We start from the raw sequence: 12282 nt of genomic DNA on the forward strand, positions 1-12282 counted from the left end.
TAACCAGACATTGTATGATCCATGGAGACTTGGTATGTAGGTAGAGCTTAGACTTGATAGTACAAGTCCACAAAAGGGAGAGCCGAAGTGAGGAAATAGCAACACAGAAGAAATATCCCAACACGTTATCAAGAAGACCAGAGGAGCAGAAAACGCCTTGCAAACTCTATATATAACTGGATGGCTAGAGGTTTTTATAAAGAATGCAAACGTGATGGATATTAATACAATAAGCTAGACAATCATAAGCTAAATATCCAGGTCTTAAAAGCGGATCTCTAGAGAGAGAAGGCTACAATTCAGGTCTTTTAAAAGTCACTTGCTAGTGAGAGAAGATAATAATAAACAAAATTGGCAAATCGAGGCAAAAAAGTTTCTTCTTTACGGTGGGTGACAACTGGCACCGAGATATATGAGAATATCCAAGCTAAAAACAAAAGCCAATAAGATTTTTCACTGTTAACAAGGCATTTATCAAACATACAGAAAGATATAATACATCAAGGACCAAACTCGATTTAAAAATATAAACCCAAGCTCAATCAAAACACCATATGGTCACTTTCATATCCGCAACGAACCCATAGTAGGAACAACAATCCAAAATATTGTTCAAAAATAATAACAAGAAAATAGAAACTGCTTCTTCAAAATATTATCCGTTCAAATAAAGGCAGCTCAGGGCTAGACTTTCCCGAGTATCACAACTTCTACCTGCAGTGAGGTAGACCTCCATATACCATACACCAAAACTGAAGGCTTCAAACAAACACCAAATTATATTTCTATATAGCATGCCAAATCACAAAAGCCAGAAACTTGTTACAAAATTTACAGAAAAACCAGAGCATGTTAAGCATAACACAAACCATACACAAATTTCACCCAGCAGCTAACTTGCACGACATCGAATATATAAACAATGTTAATTGGCAGATATGAATGTGAGACTTTCACAAAACAAAGCCATATTACATCAACAAGCCGTAGACAGAGTAAGAAACATAGATACTCCAATCCTATTAATTCTGCCAGCAACCTGGAAAAGGTACAGATAACCCTCCATCCAGAAAAGAACCCAATATTTTTAATAATAATCTGCATACAATCATAGAACAAAAATGAAGCGAAAGCTGCACCATCTTGAAAGATTTCCATCCACATGATTTTTGTTGTTCGTGCGCATTGTAGCTGATACCCAGCAACTCACTGCCAATATACAAACATGTAGACATTCAGATGCTCAAACCTTTTAGCAACAACCAAAAAGGACTTAAACAACCACCTGCATCAGCCTATTTCACATGCTTTCCGCTATTTAACAGAGCCCGCACCATCCTCCTCACGGTTAGAATACATCAGACGAGCAGAGGTCAAGCATGACATGCCTCCCATCGCATGGAACAATGGGGCACCATTCTTCTCACGGGTAGCACACATCAGGGCGACAGAGGGCAGGCATGAATCGAGCCAAAGAAGCATTCTTCAGAGACAGTGCTTCGGCAGAGGGCAAGCATAAATTGGCCGGAATCAACGAGTCGTAGCACCAACAACAGTGCTTCGGGAACAAAACAGGGGCGAAACCATCGCTGTCCACATGGCAAACCCTAGCGCTTAACACAGGCAGCACCTAACACGGAACACCAAAACACAAGCAGAGAAACGTGCGTAGAGTTCGGCAGCTTACTCGAGGAGCAATGACAGATCCCCTGTCGAACAACGACTTAAGACACACATGGAAAGACCGACTGAGGATACGCGCGTTCCTTCAAACGCCTAGATGGCTACCACAAGCAGCAAATAAAAAAAAACAAGGCCAGCATGTACTCACGCCATCTGTGAAAGCAAGCTCACGGACTTCACTGAAGAGTAGGCAAGCATTCTACAAACAAAAGCCTAACCTAAAACATAACAAACAAAGCTTTAGTCTTCATCGTGCAAGCTCATACACGGGCTCGGAACCCAAAAGCAATGCAGACACAGAGGTCTCGCAAAGCGGGAGTAGGCGAGCGAAACGAGGTCTCCACTCATGACCACCCTATAATTTTTATAGGGGCGGCTTCTTGAGCTCCACCTGATAACGCTCCAATCACAAGACCCTACGTGCCCTCATCTATCCCCACTCACCTAGGATACCCTTAGATTTTCCCAATTCATCTAAAATGGTGCTACCTTGATATTGTTTATCCCGTGGGTCTCGTATGACATGAACTTCTATGGTTTCAAGACCTAAGAAATCATAGATCTTAGATTCTTGTCTATATCTATGTGGATTTCGGTCATAATATATGCTTGTCTAATCACAATGTTGAAGACTGACTTTTGAGATGGGTGAGAGTTTGGCTTTGGACAGATTTTTGGGTTCACACAGTAATGTCATTTAGCTCTAGAGAGGATGTGCTATGATAGACTCTTTCTTCAAAGATAAACCATCATTCCTGATCTATCATTGGTATAATTCTATGAGATGGTATGTAGACCTCTCAAACACTGGTCAAATCTTTTTGTACAATTTCCCTTCTTGATCTACATAATGTGTATAGGATTTATGTATGCCATACAATGCTAGTAGCATTCACTTTGATATATCCCTTAGAATCATAAATGATTGCACACTACTTGCTATGGATTAGGTTCATTTGAAAGACTAGCACTCTTTTTGACCACCTTAGACTCATAAATGATTTCACACTACTCATTGTGGATATAGGATCATTTGTGAGCCTAGCACTATTTTTGACCTCCAATGATAACTGAAGAGTCTAACTAAATTCATGCATGAATTTGTTGTTTAAGGGCTCCAACTTAAGCTGTTCAGGTGCCTGTGCATCTTCATGTATATTTTGAACTTTAAGTGTTTTTACTTGTGTTTCTAATCATGCTAATGCAAGAACATTTGATTGCACCAAAAATGGTAAGCTAGATGCACTTACACCAAAATTTTCCTTTCCCATTTACTCATGTTGTGCTTTGTATTTACTATGTTCCTATTGTATGGATTCTTGGGACAATCCTCTAGAAAATGTCCACCTTTTATTCCATAATCTGAGTAGTACACCATTACCGGTGGTACTTCAATTATCTCCTCCATCTCAAGATCTTGCTGAGAAGTTTTTGCTTCTACGTTGGCTAAGTTGTCGCCATCCTCTTTTAGAACACTTAGCAGCATGTTGTAGACTGCTCCATCTTGACCTCTATACTCTGCTTGGCTTGGTTATCTGATAAGATTGACTTCTATTGGCTGGTGTATTGGGTCTTCCAATTGTGGCTCTCCATTGTAGACTCGACCACTGTAGTCCATGTATAATGATTGTGATTACACATGCACCAATTGTATGGTCTGTTGGCTTGTGCAAATGTTTGGATAACCACTTTGGTCAATTTTGCAAACTTCTATCTCTCCACCTCATCTTTAAGGTTGCAATACCTGGCTCCACTAAAATTTGTAAACATCTAGGAGTTCTCTGTATCTAGCTTCACTCTAATCAATAGGATCTTGGCTCCTCTGCTACTTTTATTGCTCATCAAATACCTATGGCCTTGTAAATCAGCATAAGAAACCTTGTCTTTACTATAGCCATGGAGCTGTAAGATTTGCTCTATTGTGCTATGCTCCATGCTATTGTTGCTAATTGGTTTTGATACGATTGAACTCTTGGATCGACTCAAGTCCATGTTGGCTCAATCTATATCACTTCCTCGTAGCAAAGTCTCATGTTGTCCAATGGGATTTTCCTGCTTTGCATTTTCCAATTTTTGGCTGACAGGCTTACTTCTAACTTCTGGCATTCTTTGATTGAACTGCAGCAACACGTTCCAAAATTGGCTAGAATACTGATGATTTCCACAAAAGGGATTAGGACACAGTTGGGAGGATTTTCTAACTTTCTAAGGAAAAATTTGAGCTCTCTTGAGTTTTACAACTCGAATTTTGCCCATTTGTTCCAAAAGCAGCTCAATTAGTGAATTTGGCTTGTGACATTAGCCTTAATTGCAAGGTGTTACCGATAAATGATTTTGAATTGGATCTTGTTGTGATCGTTTTCTAGCTGGTCACTTTTTGGCGTATTTTGCAAGATCACTTTGTTTCAGGAAAACTTGATTTGCTTTCTTTTTTGACAAGTTTTACATTTTTCTACCTCATTACCACACGGCTTTGATTCAATCGTTTTCTCTCTCTTTTTGGACTAAAACTCGGTCTGCTCTTGATGTGATACGTCTGCAAATTTTTTTTGACACATCTCTCTCTTTGTTTATATTTTTTTAATTATTTGATACTTTTGCAAATTTTAGCAAATTTATGATTTTTAGTTTTTTTTATGATTTTTAGTTTTTACGTGATTTATTATGATTTTTAAAGATTTTTTGACTTTTTAATGAATTTTCAGGACCTTTCACGTTTTCATATGATTCTTAAGATTGTTTTAGGAAACTTTTTAGTGATTTTTCCATTTTTTAAAACTTGTTTATGATTTTATATTTTTTGAATTTTCTTCTACTTTTTTGATTTTTTTAATTTTTGATGTTTTTTCTAATTTTTATTTGTTTTTTTAAAAGTTTCTGTATATTAATTTTTTTTTCTTTCTATTTTTATTTTATTAATTGATTTATATTTTTTGAACATTTTACTGATTTTTTAATTTTTTTTTTTTGAGTTTTCATTATTTTTGGCATTTATTTGACTTTTTAAAAGTTAAAAAAAAGTTGAATTTTCTTACAAATTAGATCAAAGTAAATAAAAATTAAACAAAAGTTTATTACCTGGACGTGTGTAGCCTTGAACGCGGTACAGAGGAAGAGACAGAGGCAAGGGGCTAAGAGAGAAAAAAAGAGGGATGCTGCTCTGTTTTTGTCCGTGTGTATGTGTGTATGTGAGTAGGTCAATCATCAAAGAACAGTGCCTATAAGGCTAGAGAGAGAATAACAGCTTGTCAATGTGCAGTAGAGGAGAGAGAGAAGAGAGAGAGAGAGAGAGAGAGAGAGAGAGAGAGAGAGAGAGAGAGAGAGAGAGAGAGAGAACAAGAGAGAGGTGTGTGTGTGTGTGTGTTGGTGCTTTTTTGCCTTGCAATCAACGTGATGGAAAGCGAAAGAGACAGAGAATCTCAAGGGTGGCGGGTCCCACGAGAGAGAGAGAGAGAGAGAGAGAGAGAGAGAGAATAAGCGCGCTTTCTTGAGAGGGAGAGTTTTTGTTTTTAAAATTTTTGAACCTTAATAAAATTAAGAGGGGGTTCTCACCAATATGAGTCGTCGAATCCAATTTTTCATCGAAAGCCAAAGCTTACCATCGCATTCATCATAGATTGTCTTGCAACATTGTTGGGCCGCACACCAAAGCTTGTGATCAACCATCGAATTGAGTTGTGGTCAAAGTTCTCAGAATTGTCTTTTTTTTTTGAATCTCAAAAAATGCCAAAATTAGCCTAAAATTAGCCAAAAACTCAAAAATTCCAAAACAAATGCCAAAAAGTCATAAAAGTTCTTGAAAATTTTCATAAACCACAAAAAATAATCCACAATCACATTTAAACACTCTTGACATACACAAGCAAGCCAAAACTAGCAATTTTTGATCAAAAACACTAATTACAACAAAATCACCTAATCGACCTCCAAAAAGTGCGAATCACGCAAAACTCAACCAATGAGGGCATAAAAGTGCTCCAAATTTGTGCCGTCATTATGCATCCAAAAGAGCTCATCAAGATCATGTTTTATCAAATTTTTACGAAAGTATTAGAAATTAATACAAAAACTAGCAAAACAAAATTATAAAATTTATCCATAATTTACAAAATAAATATCCAAGGCATTTAAGAGTCCGTACATTACTATATCTGCAACCTAGGCACACAAATTGATGTATTATTATAGCTTGGAACTTTTATTGAGCCCGTAACACGTTACAATTATTACAATGGCTTGAAATAAATCTAGAAATTACAATACATGGCCATTTTGAGAAAACGTAAAAAATGTGTAGTTCCAATCTTTACTGCTTCTTTGCATTAATCCTTGATGCGCATTTACAAGGCTTGGGAGTTTAACATCTTCTGTTCACTAACATCGGCTTAGTTAACAACATGTTCGATATTACAAGATTCTAGCTTCTCTCTATGTTGTGTACAATCTTTGGTTTAGCCTTGGTTCTTAGTATAGGAGGGTAGTTTTTCTCATACGTTCCTCTGGTGAACTTTCAAATTATTCTCTCTTGATGTATGGATTGACAATACACCCCTTTCTCTTACAAAGGGGCTAAATGTCCCTACATTATAGTCTTGGGTGGGCCTAGATTCTTTACAAAGAGGGTACACCACAAACTGCTTATTGTTTCTTTTTACATGTATGTCATGTTTACTTTATGAGATGCATTGCACCTAGGTCATCCTAAACTTTCATATTGAACATGTTGTTTTCTTATACGTTTCCTTTAGAGTATGTGCAACAAAAATTGCATACATCACACTCTCTTGCACTTAAATTTGCACACATTAAATACGATCTCACTTAAAGCTGCATACATTATGCATTTGATTGAATGTTTGAGGATCTAAATGTGAGAACCAAGATATATTATTTTTTTATTAGAGTCCTACTTTCTTGTGCATAATACAAGCTATACCCACATTATGATTGGCATTGGAAAGGTGATGAAAGTGGAGCGTTGCTTTGTGGAAGAGAGCGTATACATGAACCTAATAGCTTCACATGGAAGAAGGTGATGCAAACCTATATGGATTAGGAATCTATTACCTTTGATATCCAGGTTGAAGCTAGCTGAAAAACCAATATGGGCCATCTTGGTGTGTAAAAGGCTTAGTTCAGTTGACATTTATCAATCTTGCATGAGTGTTCCACACACTATGATGCACACTCATTGAGTTCACACAGACCACAGACATTGGGAGGGGCACTATGGAAAATTGATAAAAACCAAGGTCAATGGATATGGATGGAGGAACATGTTCTACATAAGGAATCTAGTGAAAGCTTGCAATGGGCGGACATTTGAAACCATAGCCATCCACGAGGCTATAATTCTCTCTTTCACACATAGTGGCCTTATTACAATGCTAGGGATTTCTTGAAATCTCAAGAGGCAACCCATTTTCAGCTTCAAGTATTGGAATTGTCACACACTTGACCATTGTCATAATTTTGACTCAATGAATCTTTATTCATATCCTCCATCTTTTGGGGAGCAGACCTAGCTTTACCAACATTTTGGAATTTGAAGGGGACATATAAGCAGTATAATTTTTTTACGAATGAACTCAAAACTTTTCGAACCTTTTGGAGTTAGAATGTACACTTTGAGATCTTTCTATTGATATATATAATGCCATGATATTCTTCATTGTACTCTTTGAGATCTTTCTATTGATATATTATATAACTCCATGGGATTCTTCATATTTTAAAAGATTTCATTTCTTCATGTGAAAAATCCATCTTATAAAAAGAATCTTCTTCAAATCCCCATTTTAGTGGAGATGACAAGTACTAAGAATCAAGTATAACTTTGTCAAAGTTTGTTGATTTGGGACCTACTTCCTAAGATGTTTCCAATATGTCATTTGATGGGATTTTGATCAAGTCTTTATGGACTTCACCTCACTATCAATGTCTCTTGGAGATAAAAGTGATTGCTCAAACACAACCAAGTGACCCTAGTGGCTCTTAATATTCTATGTTAGCATGGGGGTAAGAGCATTGGATCAAAAGAAACTAACATTGTATGCAATTTCTTTAGAGCTTCTCATTTTAAGATGCAAAAGTTGACCCCAAAATAATAATCTTTTAGATGAGTCACACGTTTTCCTTTGAACGACTAAAACTCATTTTGTAATTTATGTATCATGTAGAAATCCGCATGAGTAAAGCGTTACGCTCAAATTATAGCTTGTTGTCCACTGTACAATCAATATTTTGGACCCTAACCACCTTGGAGAACCACTATATAGATTCATTGGATGAAGAAATCTGCTTAACTAAATCAAATATTGATTAGATAGGCTGATAAATGTATTTAGATTTTTGATATCACTTTGTGAGTGCGGGTTATTAATCGTAATTTTTGATCAAGATTACCTATACATGTAGGGGTGCTACCTAGGGGGAGTTTCCTATGGCATCGTGAGTTGAATGAGTGGTCTACATATGTTTCATGGTTTGTTTTGGTGAGTTAATTTCAAGTGTTTGAGGCCCATAAACTCATGTGTGGATTGTTAGTCAATCCGAACCATATGGGAAAATATGCATAAGGTGACTTCCTTTTTGTGTCACGGTTGTTTGTATGGGTCTCATATGGATGATGTGATAATGTGAAAATCTATGTTATGGGGCTGAGCTTGATACATTGATTTGAGGTCGAATATGTACACATTATGAAAATTTTAGACTCAAATTTGGTCTTTTTAGCGCTAGAGAGAGAATGTTCTACAACTAATAGATGGCGGGCAACTGTAACGGTAGCTCGGTTTTTCCTTATTTTTATGTCAAATTTTTTCATTTTCAAAAAATAATCTTTAGTTGTTTCAAAAATGTAAATACTAATACACATTTGGATTTGCTCAAATCTCTCTTCTATCAGCACTAAATACAAGACAAATGTGGTATAACTCACACTCAATGCACTTTTGCACACTTTTTTGATATGAGAGATTTCATGCTATTCCCGCTCAGTCCCATCCACTTGCACTCAACATACTATTCTTTTTACATCAAACTGCATGCTATTTGTCCTCAATGACACTACTAAACACTATCCCTCTCTCTACTGTGTTGTGCATCTTAATGCCATAAAAAAAACACTAATGGAGAAAAGACCTCGATGAACATCCGCAAGTAATTATTATGTGGAAATATTCAACAAATTCAATTTGAACAATGGTCATTGGATTTCCACCACCATTACAATTAGAATTTGGTAGATGAGAAAGAGAAAGTGCATCTTAATGCCATTAAAAAAAAACTAATGGAGAAAAGACCTCGATGACCATCCGCAAGTAATTATTATGTGGAAATATTCAACAAATTCAATTTGAACAATGGTCATTGGATTTCCGCCACCATTACCATTAGATTGGCAGACGAGAAAGAGAAAGTGCACAAAAATTGAAAGTGTGAACAGCTGCAAAGGCAGGGTGAAAGACTTTTGCTTGTCACAAACGAGAAAAATAGTCAAAGAGGTGCTCATTGAACATGCATATATGCACTCAGAGCTACATCTGAGAGAAATGTCAATATTTTTTTTGTCTCACCAACCAAACTATGCATTTACTAACCTCCACTAAAGATTTTTTAAACAATATTTTACTTGTGTTTAACTTGTCTATTGGAGATATCTATCCCTCAAACAAACAAGACTGGTAGCCGGTGGATTACATTATAGGAATTTTTTATGCATTCCATGCATGATGGGTGAGCTACTATATAATACTACTGCAAGGTAACACACCCCTTTTGAACACTCTGGTGTAGTCAGATTTGTCAAATTTGGTCTCGAGATGCCTCTTGAGACATCATACGTGTATGATGTCCAAGGTTACAGAATTTCAATTTTTTTCTTCATAGAACTTTTGCAAATGTCCTCTTGTATTCACAACATCAATCAATCATGAAAAAATATCAACAAAAGCCTGTTCATTGCATTTTTACCGTTAAAATCAAACTTTTTCGTGATTTCAAATACAAACAAGCACTTCAACAAATAATTCAGTGATGAATACCTTTAGATCAGAATTAGATCACTTACCTAAAGCTACTCCTACTCATCATATGGGGTGTTGCAATTGTAAATAGAGAAACACTTCACTGCCACACACAAACTAGCAAATGCTTTTATCACCTCACAAATCACTCGACCACCAACAACTACTCTAATCTAAAACTAGTACTACAAATTCTAACTAAATCTATCTAGTCACAGACCCTCGGCAAGACACACGCTTCTTGGCTGTCCACTTGATCTTGGAATATTCTCTTTCGGATCCACTTAAGAAGAATGCTCTCTTTACCGAGACCAAATGAAGCAACCATCATATGGGTGTTAGTAGGATTACCTACTCAAGTCCTTCTGTCCCCAACAATGTTGCGGGAGCAAACCACACCACCTATAAAGTGCATGCAACACTACCTAGATCAACATAATGTCAATCGAGGACACAGATGACACAATAGGCGCATGGAGGCAGTCTATATAGCTTGTTAGACTGAGACCATCCCACACATACAACACTCCGGAAGGTAAACTAAACCAAAATCAAGAATCTCAATGCTCTCAACCACACCACCGAGCCCACATATACACAAACAGAAGGAAAATCACCAAATCATACCAGAATCGTATGAAACTTAAGGAACACCATCCCCTCACTAGGATACACCTACTCCAAAGCCACTTAAAGTCTAACTGTTCAACTCTAATAAGAGCGTATACCAAAGTCACATTTTTCCCACTGGGTTTTTTCCCTTTGGTCATCCAAGTTTAAGACCATCCTAATCTAGAGACACCACCCATCACCATCCTATTGTATATATTCTTTCTACATTAACAATAAGAAATTGCTACCCAAATCAATTGACAATGACTTGGAGCAACAACTACAGATCATTGTGTACTTTTCAAGAGAAAATATTACCTTTATGTACAATGGCAAAGATTCAACAAGCAATGGCTATCCATGACAGAATACTTGTCATCGACAGGGTTGATTATACTAACATCCTCTTGAAGATTCTAAGAAACTATAGCAAGGCAATAGTCCTTTCTCAAGTCAAACAACTCCATGATATCATTTAGCATAACATAATGGTGATCACCGATCGGGATGGTAGGGAGAACATTTGTTGGAAAATCCCCCTCTGGGAGCTGAACACCCTCCAAAACACGTAAAGAACCAGTTTGAGGTGGCGCCATCTCATCACCAGTAGGCCCCGGCTGCGCTTTGCCTCCTCCGCTGTGTCCCGGTGGTCATTTAAATTGACATTCAAATATAGTACGAGTCTAGTATAGTATTCCACGACACGACACTTCCGTCTATGTACAGGACATTTGATGTCATTCCTATGTAAATGCTTTGGAAGCTTGAGGCTGCTCCTGTAGATAACATCTTTCTTGGAGCGGTTGAAACATATATCCTTCACATGCACATATCGGCAGTCCTCAAACTCAAAAGTGCCCTCGGCCATCTGTTGCTCATATGCCTGCTCAAACTCTTCAAGAAAATGTCTTGTAGAAGCTAGCCACTCTTGCAATGAGAAGTGAGGGTTAAAGATTGGCTTGATTTCTTGCTCCTGCTGCTGCTGAAGCACAATTCGATAGAGAAAATGGAATAGTTTGTCCTTTGGATCCTCGTTAGAGCAAGGCAACTCCTCCTCTATCTCAATCTTGAAGGTATCCATTTGTAAAAGGAGACAAACAAATCTTTGAAAAAGAGGAGGCTACTTTGAAAGCACTGGCTACGACAGGGGCACTAAGTAGGAAAAGAGAAAGGCAATATTTATAGACCCATCCCACCAATGATTGTAATTATTTTGGTGCATTGAAGAGGACACACAACCCGAGGCAATCAGAACCACAGGATGTGCCACTTTGCGAGAGCAAAACCGAAAAAAACAGAACCTCTATAGCCTCCACACCACCCAAAAACAACCTATGCATACCTATCATAAAGGGGCGCAATACCATGAATACGGGGTTCCACAAGAGCGCGAGAGCAAACTATGGCCGGATCTATAGTGGCCGGCCACACCAGTAATCCAAAAACGATAGATAGGTAGAGAGTGAGGGACAAACTCTCCTCAACTCGATGAACCAACACAGCTTTACAATGAAAAAGAAAGGGGTTCGGAGCACGATGGCTCTCCCTTTGACTGGCATACAAAACGGGAACTTGAGATCCTCTCCAGAGACCAGCAAATACCTCAAAAACAATTCGATACTCTGGCTCCAGCTGAGTTCAGGTAGAGCACAAAGCAACCACAACCCGATGCGGATGTCCATTTGCATTGCCTCTAGTCTTTTCTAGCATCCATGTTTGCTTGTTTTTACTGTGATTGGTAGCACAATATTCAACACATTTGTTTAGTATTAAAACATTAGATTCAATATGATTTTCTATCATGATTCCTCGTCTAGGTTTAAGAATCAAGCAGTCTAATTAAGCTATTTTGATCAAGTTAGGCTTTAAATATCTTCTCTTAATACCATGGAGAATGCCTTCCTAATAATCAATGGTTACTTTAGGTTCTTAACCCAATTTAGGCAGTGTTGTGTGCAAT

The 12282-nt window shown here is 37.4% G+C and overlaps 1 pseudogene; it reads right to left on the minus strand.

Moving 5' to 3' along the window:
• Positions 1-11403, minus strand: part of LOC147464673 (uncharacterized) — a 72509-nt pseudogene extending 61106 nt beyond the window's left edge.
• Positions 11404-12282: the final 879 nt, after the last annotated feature.

The sequence above is a fragment of the Adiantum capillus-veneris genome, chromosome 1 (assembly GCF_014529385.1).
Source record: "Adiantum capillus-veneris isolate H3 chromosome 1, ASM1452938v2, whole genome shotgun sequence".
Taxonomy (NCBI): domain Eukaryota; kingdom Viridiplantae; phylum Streptophyta; class Polypodiopsida; order Polypodiales; family Pteridaceae; genus Adiantum; species Adiantum capillus-veneris.